Source organism: Sciurus carolinensis, chromosome 4 (assembly GCF_902686445.1).
Source record: "Sciurus carolinensis chromosome 4, mSciCar1.2, whole genome shotgun sequence".
Lineage (NCBI taxonomy): Eukaryota > Metazoa > Chordata > Mammalia > Rodentia > Sciuridae > Sciurus > Sciurus carolinensis.
In genome coordinates, this window is record NC_062216.1 from 6664679 (window position 1) to 6679611 (window position 14933).

A 14933-nucleotide genomic window follows, 5' to 3' on the forward strand; every position below is an offset into this window, starting at 1 on the left:
AACCGGTAGTATCAGTGCTAACATTGTATGTGCCAGTTTATGGAAACAACTTCTCCACTTTTCCACCTACTAGTGAGAGATAATTGACCATCTGTCCAATTGGGCTCCTTCCAGGAAAAACCTGTGTGATACCAAAAGTTTGAAATCACATTGGGGTCCCAGGAAATCCTAGCGCAACATCGAGTCTTCCTACATGGCAACAAAATGTCCTGAGATCCTGGTTTCCTGGGCGTTTGGTGCTATTCCTCAGTAGTCAAATAAACTCAGGTGATGAGAAGCCACTCCACCCCACCTGGGATGGTTGGGGAAGGTTTCACTTACAGTCAGAGAACCTGGCATTTTCTAAGCCAAGTGAGGGGTATTGGGTCACCTTTGCTAACAAATTGGCATAGGGGGCTTTCTAGGTCAACCTGAGCATATGCAAATTTTCTAAATCTACTGATGTCCACAGAAGTCTGGAGAGCTAGTGAAATCAGAGAGTTCCATCTGACCTTTTGAGCAATTTCAGAACTACCTATCTTCTAGGAAAGCCCTGGCTCCTCTTCTGCCTGGTAGAATTTCCCCAGTGCCTTGGGAATGCAGAAGAAAAAGATCTAAAACTTCACTGGATGGGAAAATGAGTAGCATAAGTCTAGACTGGGAGGGACCCAGAACAACATATGGCAGGAGAACCAGATCATGAGAGCTTCTAAGGCCTGGATTCACAGGAGATTCAGGTGCGTCTTCCTAGTCCACATGGAGGAGCAGGGTGTGCCTGTAGTTTGAGTGGTCCTTCCTGGAAGCCCATGGGGCCCACCTTCTGCCTACGTGAATAAGTACTTCTGGGGACCGTGTGGTAGGGAGGCATTAGGAGTGTCTCTACATCAGCCCAGGGGACCCCACCCTGCTCTGGACCAGCTTAAATCCCTGGCCCTGTTCCAATCCACTTTCTTCTGCTGACTGCTCTTTTTTTCTGGAATCCAGGGAAGTCCAGACACATAGATTCACATAAAGAGAACCTGGTCTGTGGAGGTCATCATCCTCAAATCTCCTGGCCAGCAGGGCATGAAAGCCCCAGTAGGAGGTGATTCCAGGCTCTGTGGAAGACATAGAATTCTGATCTTCACCACATCTCCTAGATTGTGTCAGGCTTCCCTACTGCCACAAGGGCACCTGGGACATTTCTCAGGTCCAGGCCTTCACAGAGCAGAATAATTCTGCTGAGCCTGTTTTAACAAGCACTGTTGCTGGTCTCAGGATCTGAAGGGAATCAGGGTAGGACTGCTGGGGTTGGGGCAGGAGTGTCATCCACAACCTCTCCACATTTCAAGGCTCCTCCTGGGCTGGAGTTTCCCTGGCCCAGCAGATAGTGGCTTTGAAGGGAAAGATGTCCCCCAATTCCAGGCCTGCACAAGCTGCTTGGGGGCACATGAGGTCCATTTTTTAAAAGCCTGTCACATTTTTTACAGGCTTTGTTGCATAAGGGAAACTTCCTTGAACCTCCCCTCCTTGAACCTCCTCATTGTTTACAGAGGGGAAATGGGAGCATTTAAAGAGGTGATTTTGTCCAAGGTGCCACCACAGGCAATGTTGGAGGCCACTGGGAGCTGGGTGCATGCCAGCCCCTCAGGAAATCCTCCATCATCATGGTCAGAACGTAACAAATACTTCTTATGTACAGAAACTTGCAGAAAATATTCCTGAAAAAAATTAAATGATACACAAAATATGACAGCGTGAACAGGACGCGCAGTGATAGCCAGAGCAGGGGAGAGAAACTTGGCAGGCAGACAGGCCTAAAGGGCCCTTCCTCATGCTGCATTTCACTTCTGCCTCTGCCACTGACCACAGATGGAGTAGACGGCTCCTGACCAGCACCTATATTGGAGCCTGACATTTTGCACAGAACCCTGAACCATTACCGAGGTATCAACACCCTGACTGGGGAGGTGTGACTGGACTCAGATACCACTAATTTCAAATCGCCAGTTCGTGGTCATTATGGGTGACTAACGCCCCTCTCACATCATCATACAAAGCCCTAGACAGCAACCATCGGGCAGCACTCTGCCCCTGCTTTCCTTCATTAGTTTTATGCACTCTCTTATTTTGCTCTCCGGCTCTGTGACCATGGATCTCATTCTTGACTTCACAAGACAAAGAACCTACAAATCCTTTCTTCTCCACCCTTCATCTGATCATCATAATTAATTTAAGGGAGTGGGAGATTAAATGACAGAAAGCCCTGGAGAATTAGTGAAACCATTTGCATTGTCACCTTTCAGGGGACCAACAGAGGTAAACAAATCCATATCTACCTATGTTCCAGATAATTCCACTGAAAAATAAAATTTGAGAGGTAAAGAACCATAGAATTAAAAACCTTACTACATTAATCTTATGTAAATTATTTATGGTTCCAGGGTCATAGCTCAGCGGAATTGGGCTTGCCTACCATGCATGAGGCATTGGGTTCGATTCTAGCACCACATAAAAATAAATAAAATAAATTATTTATGATTCTACATGAGTACTGGCATTTAGGTGGAGAAATCTGTACACATTGTACATGAAAATTAGAAGGAACGTTATCTTGAACATAATTGAAATCTTACTCTAACTGATGCCACATGCCTCCTTGATATTTCTGCCAAAGACAGGTAGGCTTATTCCCAAATGACTTCCTTTTGAATTCAAAACCACCATAGCAATAAATCAGTCTCTCCCAGAAGGGAACCGACCACACCCAAACTTTTTAATCCATTTAAGTGCTTAGAGGTGTTTGGTTGATCTGACACTGAGTCAGTGGGTGTGGTGGAAAGGCTGAGATGTAAAAAGGCTGGAAACTCGGAGAATATTGTCATTTGAAGACCAACTCAGAAGAAGAAGCTTTCCTCCTCTTCAGATCCCAACTGGGAAACCCTGTGGTCAGTGCTCCTGGAGACATGGAGGCAACTTCACCCCACTGTGGAGGTAAGTCTCTGTTTGATGCCTTTGTGAAGCCTAAATGTCCATCAAATGCAGCTGATGCTAAAGTCCCTTTGGGTTTTTTCTACCTGCAGAGTCACCATTGTCACCTTACACTAATGCATGCATGAAAAGCAATATGGCTCCTGTAGGGACACAGCTGGTTCCTAGGGAGAAACTATCTCTGAGCTGGCAGAAACATTCTGGGGCTGGTGCTGGACTGAAGAACATGGGAAACACTTGCTATATGAATGCCACTCTGCAGTGTCTGACATACACCCCTCCACTGGCCAACTACATGCTGTCCCAAGAGCCTTTCCAAACCTGTCCTCCTCACAGGGTCTGCATGCTGTGTGTGATGCAAGCTCACATGACACGGGCTCTCCACCACCCTGGGGATGTCATTCGGCCCCTGCCTGCATTGGCTGCTGGCTTCCACACATGGCAGCAGGAGGATGCCCACGAATTTCTGCTGTTCACCCTTGACGCCCTGCAGAAAGCATGTCTGCGTGGGCACAAGCAGCCAGGGGCTGACTCCCAGGACATCACCCTCATGCACCAAATATTTGGAGGGTGCTGGAGATCACAAATCAAATGTCTCTGCTGCCACAGCCTTTCAGACACTTTTGACCCCTACCTGGACATCAGCCTAGACATCAACCTAGACATCATGGCAGATCACAGTGTGCAGCAAGCCTTGGAGCAGTTGGTGAAGCCTGAATGGCTAGAGGGGGAAAATGCTTATCATGTGGTGTTTGTCTGAAATAGATGCCAGCTTGCAAAACCTTGAGCCTGCAGACTGCCTCAAAGGTTCTCATGCTTGTACTGAAACGATTCTGTGTTCTCATGGGTGACAAAATTGCTAAGCAGGTGCTGTATCCTGAGTGTCTTGACATGCAGCCATACATGGCTCAGTAGAGCAGTGGCCCTCTGGCCTATGCCCTCTATGCCGTGCTGGTCCATGCTGGGGTGAGCTGTCACAGTGGACATTACTATTGCTACATAAAAGCTGGGAATGGCCAGTGGTATAAAATGGACGATGCTAAGGTAGTGGCCTCTGACATTACTTGTGTCCTGAGCCAGTGTGCATATATCCTCTTTTATGTCCAGAAGAGTGAACTTGAACCTGACAGTGGGAGTGTGTCACTAGACAGGGAACAGAGTGCAGTTGGAACTGAAGATTCAGTCTTGGGACTCGCCCAACAAGAGCTCCAGGAAGACTCCTGTAGCCACGTGGAGGAGTCAGAGGAGCCCCTGGGGGGCACAGTTGCCAGACAACTCACCTTAGATCTGTGGAAGTTCCTCCAAGAACAGAACCAACCAAAGTCTGAATCCAACCCAGGAAAGTAGAATTCACTCTGTCTCCCAATGGAGTCACCACTCAGCAGTCAAAACACAGAGGAGGGCAGAGAATTCATGATAACCAGGAAATAAATGAGCCCAACAAGGCTACCAAGGGCACAGTTGGTGAGGAGTACATGAACACTGGTATTGGAGGAAAGGCCAGAACCAAAAAGAGGAAGAACAAGCAGGTCAAGAAGTTGTGGTGGTGTTCTAGCAATCCAGTACGAGGATGAGCCCAGGTGCGTGAACACACACACACACACACACACACACACACACACAGGCACACAGAGAAACCCTAAAATGCTGGAGATGGGTAGACTCTGTCTAGATCATCCTCAGAATTCTCCACATGAATTTAGGGGAGAGTTTTCTAAATTTCAAATGTTAGAGGTGCAAATAAAATTTATATCCAGGTCTTCAGAATTATTCTGAGATCTCAGAGTTCCCTGGTGGAGCTAATGATGGTCTCAAAGGCGAAACCATGGTGACACGCTCACCTACACAGCTCCAAATATTCAGCCAGTAGCACCTGGGCTTCCCCAGACTCAGTGACCCCCCTGCTTGTCAGGCCTTCTCCCTGCCACTCTTCTCTCCTCTGACTCCAGCCCCCCTTTTTGTGACCCTTTCTCCACAAACAGCTTTCTCTGAAAGAGACGTAGGAGCAGAGCTTCCAGGACACTCTGGGTCTCATAGGTTAGAGTAGAACACAAACATAGATAAAAATAGCTTAGAGTTTTTCAGATCTATGATAATTTTCAGATCTGAGGATCAAGGGAAACCAATGGGAAATTGCAACATTTGTACAATTAATGTGTTCATGAAATTATTTGATATGACACACTTATTTCAAGGGATTAGAATTTGTGAATTCTCTCACATGTGAAATTGAGCGAATGACAAGTAAATTTCAAAAGGAAATTATATGCAAGCTGTAATTGTGATCTCTTTATCTTGCTTCAATTGAGATATAATAATTCTTTGTGCCTACAATATACTATGCAATGTTTCAATACTTGTATATATTATGATGTCTACTACCTCCAATGTTTATTCTTTCATGTTGGTGAGAATATTCAAACAACCTTTTCTTTCTTTTTTAAAACAAGGCAACAGGATCGCTATCACCTGGGTGAAACTGGAGGACATTGTGTTGAGTGAAGTAAGCCAGGTACAGAAAGGGAGCATTTTATTGTCTTAAAGCAGAGCCTCAGTTCTCCACCCTCACTGTGCAGATGCTGGTCCCATGGAGTTCCATCAGTTGATTCCAAACCATTGCGAATGGCAAGTCAACATGGAATTTGTGCCACAGAGAGTTTTCACTTTATACTACCCACTGTAAAAGTCATACAAAATAAAAATCAATTTTGACAAGCACAGATCCAAGCTTTCCTGATCTACCCATCAGCCTGTTGAACCCATCTCACCTGCTCCCGAATACAAAAGAGACTTCAATAGTTTCAGATTTGTTAAGAAGAAAACTTATATTCTGAATGTAGTAGCCAGACTTCAAATGAAGGCTCATTCACACTTGAATGGTGAGCAACCTCCATATCCTCATCTGCATTTCTTATATTGTCTTAGACAACAGCCATGCTAATGGGGTGAGAGGGTATTGCACTGTGGCTTTGATTTGCATGAAATGGAGAGCTGATGATTTTATGTAGTTTTTTTTTTATTTCCTGGTTATTATTATTTATTCTTTTAGAAAGTGTCTATACATGTCATCCATATATTTTTATTACAATAAAATTTGTGGTTTTGTGGTTGTTACAAGATTTTCTGCTTTCTCATATATGCTGAATATTAACACTCTCAGATGAAAGGTTCAATATTTTCTCACATTCTGTTAGTTGTCCCTCCACTGAGGATATGGAGAAAATGAAACTCATATTGTCTGTAGATGGGAATGTAAATTAACTGAACCACTATAAAAATCATTATGGATTTCCCTCAAATAACTAAAAGTACATATACCTTGCTGGGGTTTACCCTGGTTGGGGTACCCAATCTTGGGCTTGTTTCCATGGCAGTTATCTTCAACATGTCAACAAGATACCCACACAGACATATTTATAGTAGCTCTATTCCCAATAGCTAAAACAAGGGATCAGCCTGGTGCCCAATGACAGACGACTGGATACAGAAAATCTGCTATATATGCACAATGCTGTAGTGTTCAGTCATGACAAAAAGCATAATCTGTAGACATTTTGTTATGCTATGAGATCCAGGATCAGAAAGAGAGTACTTCCTGTTCTCTTTTCAAGTTCTGAACAACAAATTCAGAAGTCTAGTCAGAAAGATCAGTCATTATTACAATTTGATAAGGGTGTGTGGGATGCAATGGGAAGGGCTTTGATCTCAGTGCACACCATATGCATGTATGCTACCATCACACTGAAGCCCATTAATATAAAAATTTAATGTGTGAATAAAAATAATTAAGGAATAAAGACAGTATTGTTATGGGGCACAACCTAAGAACAGAGTGATCACCACTGAGAAGTCCAAATTGGAGAGTCTTTATTAAGCTGGCCAGCTGACTGTCTCACACAATGCCCCAAAAAATGACTATTGAGAGAACAGCCCCAACCACAGGGTTGTAAGTGTTCTTATACCAAAAATCACATCAATCATAAGTGTCTCTTGCTATGATTTGAAATTACAAACTAACATCACGAGATCATCAACAGAGGGGGAAGTGGGTTAAACTGACCATTACTTAGGTACAAACTAAAGAATGGTTGCTAACATCCACACAATTACCTTTACATGGTACATTGATGAAGAGCAATAGAGGTCGAAGGATAGCAATTTTTACTACATAGATGTTGCCATTGTATATTATTAAACATGTCACACTAAGAAACTGATGATGGGTACGGAGGTGGGGTGTTCCCATGGCAGAAGTTATTTCCTACATAACATGGAGTGTCAGAGCAAAATGGAGTCTGTTTGGCCATTTCCCTTAGAGTCTGGCCTGTAACATTCTCATGGAGTCTGATCTGTCAGCCCAACACAGTATGTGCAAATATATCAAGGACTCAAAGACTGCTTTTAGTGAAGAAGAAGACTCTTCACTTGATCCTAAACATCTATGGGCACTAAAACTGTGAAAGACACCTGGCATTTCTGCCTTCACTTGCCTCTGAGGCATTCTCTAGGGAAGCCCCTGGAAGCCATGAACAGGTCTGGTAGATAAACACCCTGTGATGGGCTCATACTACCACCCAGGCAGCCATTCCCCTCCTGAGATTTCCACCAACCTGGCCACTGTTTACCCACGACTGCCTGACTGTGACTGCTGGTTCCCTTGTGTGCACCCCAAGCAGGGCTCAGGAAGTCAGGCCCCTTGCCTCCCTGGAATAGGTGCATTCATTACAGTTCCACTTCCTACTTTCACTCAGCTGCATGCTTCAACTGGTCTTCTTGGTCAGGTATCGCACTCCCTGCCCGCAGAGAGACACGACACCTGGTTCTTTTCAGCTCTTTATTGCGCGCGTCTGCCATGGTTTCTCTCTCGCTTCTTCTTCCTTCTTTTTGGGGAAGCTACACCTCACTATATGCCCCCAAGCGACCAATCATCATACAGAGCACGAGGGGATAGCGTGGACAGATACAGGCAGCATATACAGGCATGCAGTGATCATGCAACGTCCATGAGGGGGCCTCAACCAATCACTGAAACTTCCTCAAGTGACATCAGTTGTTTGCGCACAAGCTAGCTACACTCAACCACGCTGGCATCCTGCCAGGCGCCATCTTAGCCTTGCCACACCTATGGCCAGGGGTCCCGGGCACCCCGACAGTTCCCCCTTCTATATTATATAAATAAAGCCTCGGGACCGTGCCTGTCTCAGGCGGAGTGGTCAACCACCGTCCTTACCCGTCATTGGATAACTGAAGAGCATGCTACAGCTCCTGTCTTAGGTTGGTACGGGGTCACCTCCTTCCTTACCCATCTTTGACTACCCGTCCAGCATCGTGAGCCATACTTGTGGGGAACTGCCGGTCTCTAGGGCAGCCATGGCCTGATGAAAAATAATCTGGTCCATTTATTGGGTGGCTCGTAGTTGTACAACCAGGCGGGTGAGGAAAAAGATACCAAAGAGGAGTAAAAACCCCAAAGTGCCAAGGCTTGCCCACTGTTTACAAAATTGAAAGCAGAAGAAAACCATTTAGCCAGCTCAGACATAGAAGCAATTTGTACCCTAGTAGAATTAACTTTGACAATTTATCCCTAAGTCGTGTGGTAAGATTATCAAATTGAGACGACCAAGTAGAAGTAAGATAGGCTGACAATTTTTTAGATAACCCAGCTGCGGTGCTAGAATTATCATATACAATGGGGGTAGCACAAACAGCTCTTAAAGAGTAAACACATCCCAGTCCCAAAAGTTCTTGTAATATGTCCACTTGTTCTTGTAGTAAGTCCACTCTTTGATTTATAAGGAGTATGTCTGCTGTTAGATGTTGGTTGAGGGTCTCTTTAGTCTGTAAGACTGCAGCTGTATTTTTGACCAAGTGATTGACTGCTGTTGCTGTAGGTATGGCAGTTGCTAGTGCTGCTGTTGCAGAAACCACTATTGCAGTGACCATAGCCGCTGTGATGCCAAATTCTCTCCTGTTTCTTGATAGTAACACTGGCAATTCTACATCTCTAACAGAGACTGGGACTGGTAGGAAGGTAGGAACACACATTAAGTCTGCCAGCAGGAACCTAGAAGCATTTTAACATTGAGAGATAGCACAAATCTGAAGTACAATTGAGAGAAGCAGTTGTTTTGTTACATAGTTGAACTGTTCCTCCTAAGAGACTAAAAAGAGGTAGTAAGTTAGTTTATTCTGTGGAAACACACAAACTGAGCCACAGCTCCAGTAAAGCACCGGGTTACCCTTATTACCCAGAGTTAAAAAAACCCCAAACAAAGAGACAAAGAGAAAGTTTATCTTAAGGGGACCTGAAGGTCTCCTATATTCCCCCTTTTTGTTTATAAAGAGTATTTTTGAGGGTGAGATGAGTATGTTCAACAATACCTTGTTTTTGTGGGTTATAAGGTACATCTGTGGTTAGAGTTATTTTAATTTTAGTGAGGAATTGGTTCTTACCAATTTTAGTTTTTAAAGAAAAATTTAGACTTTATAACATAGTACAATTTTTAGCAGTTGTTTAACCAATAATTGTATAAACCCCTATTTTTTAAGACAATTGTTCTAAAGAATAAAACTTAAGAGACACAAAGTTAAGAGTAAATTAGTGTTTCTAAGAAATCCTTGCCATTTTACCATGTCATTTTACCATATAGATTAAACTTTGGCTTATATCAGAACATTAGTATTTCACCTTAGGAAAAACCTTAAATAGCTTTAGCTGTTTTACATACATACAACCAACTTAGTTACACATAGACTTGTTGAAACTTGTCCTTTATTACACACAGACTTTCTTATCCAGAAACATTTTCTTTTCCTTTTTATTAAATACATTTTCAAACCCAGAACCTTTTATTTTTTCTTTCCTATCTGTTGACCCCTTTTTGTTCACATTCTGAAACAACTCTTATGAAATTTCTGAATTTAGATAAATCACTCTATTTTAATAAGATTAAATATTCTGTTGTTTATAGTACTCTTAATTGAAACACAGTTGAAACTTTTGGGACCCTTTATATATAGAATTTCACTTGTTAGGACATAACTTTTAGTAACCTTGTTTTTAGTTTAGTGAGGACACAAAGTAATCGTAAACCCTTTTTATTTACCAACCTATAAAAACACCAATAATGTTTAAGTATGTTACCCCATGTAATTTAATGAGTTAAAAGTACTTGATGTTATTTAACAATTAGCATTTCAACTTTGTAAATTAACCAGACGTCTCTACAAACACATTTGAGTAATCCCATACATGTTAACTCCAATTTATTTATTTTATAAAAACTAAGATATCAGACAAGTGTCCTGAACAGGATCTGCTGCCTCTTTCCTGTTGAAGAAAAGTCCTAGAAGCAATTGATATTAGACATATTATTAACATCAATATTTTATTAGCTTAACCACCTAGAGAGTTGTGAGTTATTTCTAAAGACATTTTACTTTCATTAGTTTACCCAATTTAAATTGAACCCTTTTAAATCACGTGAATAAAAGTATTTGGATCCATTTTAAATTTTAATTTTAAGAGCGCTCAGTAGTGACGCAGACAAAACATGACATTAGACAGCACAACATAACACATAACACAAAATCAAAGGCCTTGAAACATTATAGGTAAATGTTCATTGCCATGAAACAGATGTTCAAAAACTTCAGTTGAATAAAAAATAGAACTGATTAAAAATAAAATCATTAACCTAGGTATGTAGGATCAAAATTATGAGCTCAAAAATACAGCATTAAAGAAAAAACAAAACAAAACAAAACAAGAATCCTGAAGAATAAGTTAGTTTTGTGTAGCGGCCCAGGAGTTTAAAACGGACACCCTTTTTTTTTTTTTTTTTTTTTTTCTTATCTTCAGGCTACCCCCCTTTTCTCCTTGAGACGCTGTAGTTACATTCCAATGTGGGTTCAGCAAGGCCAGGCAGGGGGAGGGAGGATCACCCAGGACTTTTTAACCCTTTTTTACCTGGTTGAGAAATCAGGTTAGGTTTGAATGCAGAAAACCACAAAACATTATTTTTTATTACTTTTAAGGAATGGAGCTGCTGAGCTCTCTGCCTAGGGGGACCCTCCCCTAAACTGATTTCCCTCTTTCTAACAAGTTGTTCCTTACACCCACTTTCATTTTTATTTTTGTTTGTCCCTGATCTTATTGACGCCCTTTTTGATGTTTTAGACCCTTTTTTTTTTTTTTAATATTTTCTCCAAAACCTGACTGCCCTCAGTCAGAGGCTCCACAAAAGAGTGTTTTTTAACTATTGCCCACAGGTCTCGAGTCTTCACCGGTGTCAATGTCATCATTAATAGGGCGCTTAGACTGCATTGTTAGCTTCCCAAATGTCCTTTCTAGCTCCTCCCCTAAAAGTTCCTCTTCTGAATCCTCCCCGCCTGAGTCACACTTCCCTTCTGAGTGATGAGAACAAGACCGTTCCTCTTTAATCTCCTCTAAGACCTGACTTCCCTCTTCTATAGGTCCTCTTAGGTTTCGTTTCTCTTTGTGCTGCAAACAAGATTTAATCAAAGACCAAATGGCTAAAGTTCCCACAGGAAGCGACTTTTGTTTCTCTGCTGTGCGCAGATCTTCTCCTAACTGCTCCCACTGTGGTATATTTAACAACCCTTCATCTAAAAACCACGGAGAAACCTTTTCTATGGTATCAAGAAACGTTCAAGCTGCTTTTACTTTTAACGGAGTTCCGTGATTTTTCAGCAGCTCTCTGAGAGGCTGTTGCATTCTAATTTTAGACAGTTCTGTTCCCATGGTTAAATTTCACAACACTAAGAGCTAATCCAAGTACAAAAACAAACCACACAACTAACACAAAAATAACACACACCACACAAACAATCTGGTACCACTGCATCTACCTATGTAGACTCAATTTTGCTGGGTTCCCTACCCTGCACTGCCGGACTCAAGGTCTTGAAATGAATATCACTGACGGACTCAAGGTCTTAATATGAATATCACTGACGGACTCAAGGTCTTAATATGAATATTTACCTTTTATTTACCTGTAGAGCTCCCGGGTTTCGGCACCACCTACCGCACTCCCTGCCCGCAGAGAGACACAACACCTGGTTCTTTTCAGCTCTTTATTGCGCGCGTCTGCCATGGTTTCTCTCTCGCTTCTTCTTCCTTCTTTTTGGGGAAGCTACACCTCACTATATGCCCCCAAGCGACCAATCATCATACAGAGCACGAGGGGAGAGCATGGACAGATACAGGCAGCATATACAGGCATGCAGTGATCATGCAACGTCCATGAGGGAGCCTCAACCATCACTGAAACTTCCTCAAGTGACATCAGTTGTTTGCGCACAAGCTAGCTACACTCAACCACACTGGCATCCTGCCAGGCACCATCTTGGCCTTGCCACACCTATGGCCAGGGGTCCCGGGCACCCCGACAGTCAGGCAGCAGAAACTAGCATGATTGGAACCCCAGAGCCAGGGACTTCACATCAACCCTCCAAAAATTCCCAATCCTCAGATCACTGCAGTGAGTGGGAAGAGCCTTGCTCCACTTCTCACAGAGATCACTCATTGTACACTAACCAGGAGACTTGGGTCCTCTGACTAAGAGAAAACCCCAGAGCTCCTATTCGTTATGGGGGTTGGAGGCCCAAGTCCTCCCAGGGGGCTTCTCTCCCTTCCAGGTCCCCCCCCCCTCATAAGAGCACAGCTTCCTGCTGATGAGGCAGTAAATTTCCTATTTCATTTTCTTGTGGTGCTTGGGGATTGAACCCAGGGCCTCAGGCATACTAGGCAAGCCCTCTACCACTGAGACACACCCCAGCCCAGCCCCCTACCCAATTTCCCAATTCTGGAGTGAGTTTCAGTATTTGTATTTTATAAGTCTCTCAGGGGTCCTATCTCTCTATCCTCTGTTTGGGGTCACTGGGCGACCTGGGAACTCCCTCACATTAGGAGGCTCCTTCTGGCCGAGCTGCCTCAGTTTCTGGATAGAATATGTGGAGGTGGGTCCCAGGCCCATCTGCACTGGTGGTTTCCATTCTCTCCTCTCCTCATGCTTCATGACGTCCCCACTGGTGGCTTCTCCACTCTATGGGACATTCTCCCTGCAGTTCTTTGTGACCTGGGATACTGTGGGCCCCAGTCCTCCACAGCGATTGCTTCTGTCCTCAAGTCCTTGTGTGCATGGCACTGCCACTCCTCAGTCTCCCCTTTGAGTCTCTGGGGAGACCCCAGAGTCCCTCTGGGTGAGAACACCAGTCCCTGTCCTGTTCTAGATCCCATCCTGTTTCAGGTCCCATCCCGATGGATGTGCCTGACAGGTGACATTCACCGTGTTCCATAGGAAGGTGCTCTCCCTGGCCTGGGGGCACATTTCATTCTTCTTTACACATCAATGGGTGAGTGGGAGACTGGAATGGTGTCATGGATGGGTAACACGGACCCCTTGTGCCTATGGACATAGAGTTCAGGGTCACCAAGGAGGGATCCATGGAGAGCAGATGAATGAAGTAAATGTCCCTAGTCCAGGGGAATTTCCTCCAAGGAAAATCCAACAAAATCTGGTGAAGAAAGAAAGTGGGGGACACGATGTACCCAAGCTTGTCCCTGTGTCTAGAATCCTCACAGAAGCAAAGTAAAGCTGAACTTGATGTCACTGTTTCTAACTGATTTGAGAAACTCCTGGAGGAATATCCACATTCTTGGACTCCACATTCTTATATAATTAATCATTCCATGCATGATTCTGAACACATCTGCGAATCTCCACTTTCAAATAGTTCAAACCACCCTTCATGCCTGATCCAAATACATCACCACACAGTGACCTTTCCTGATGCAATGATAGAAATGCAAAATTATTCTTTTGTATCTTGACAATTGCAAACCATACGTATGTTTCTTTCATGGCATTTTCTTCTTGATAAATCATCTTCTCCATGAAGGCAACAGTGATAATGTGCCTTTTAATTTTGAATACAACATTCTCCACATAATGCCTTGTGCACAATGCTCACAAATATTATGGAAAAAATAAAATCACAAAATACTTCAAATTCAGATTCTAAAATTTTTCAAATTTCTCTGCTTAACTTGAATTCTTCAGTGACACAATCAGAAAGGCATGCTGCAAAGAATTAGTTGCTCACCCTAAGTGGATTCCTTTTTCTCTGCCATTGAGTCACAAGACAATAAATGGTTGTTATTTTCTCTTTACAATGCACTCTGTATAAAGTCACCTCATCTCTTGAACGCTGGCTTCATATCCATAGCATGTGTTTACTGAGAGAGAGATCACACTTCCTTTCTAATCCTGTCATTTTAGCATCACTACTGATAGTGTCTGCTTTTCATTTCACAAAATGGTTCCAATTTTCATGGGAAACCACTTGGTGCTTTCTTTACACAGCACCTACTATTTACCAGCCTCCAGTGTGAATCTAGGATCCACATATGCTAAAAGAATTCATTGTTTCAAAGTATTGCTTAAATTTGAGTCAGTTGAGAGCAATATCTAGCAATAAATGTATAAGAATGTACTAGTTTTTATATGTTGATTATACATGTTGCAAATTCACTAAATTTATTTGTTGGTTTGAGTAAATATTGATGAAATATTCAGGGCATTCTCTATATAGGGTCATATCAGAAACAATCAAGGACAATTTAGATTCTTTCCTTCTCTTTCTTTCTCTCTTGAAATTTCTCTTTTCTAGGACTTCTACTACTATGATGAAAAGAAGGATGAAAGTGGAATCCTGGTTTTGTACCAAAGCTTAGAGGAAAAACTTTCAATTTTTTCATGTTCAGTATGATAATATCTGGGTTTGCCAAACATGACCTTTATTGTGTTGCGGTACATCCTTTCTCTGCCTAATTTGTGGAGAGCTTTTAATTCATACAGCATAGTGAAATTTGTAAACTGCTTTTTTTGGCATGTATTGAAATGATGTATGGCTTTGTCCTTCTTTCTCTTCCTATCTATCACAGTTCTTGATTTCTG

The 14933-nt window shown here is 42.8% G+C and overlaps 1 pseudogene; it reads left to right on the plus strand.

The window, feature by feature from the left end:
- The first annotated feature begins 3085 nt into the window (after window positions 1–3085).
- LOC124982253 (ubiquitin carboxyl-terminal hydrolase 17-like protein 6) lies at window positions 3086–4523 on the plus strand (annotated as a pseudogene).
- Window positions 4524–14933: the final 10410 nt, after the last annotated feature.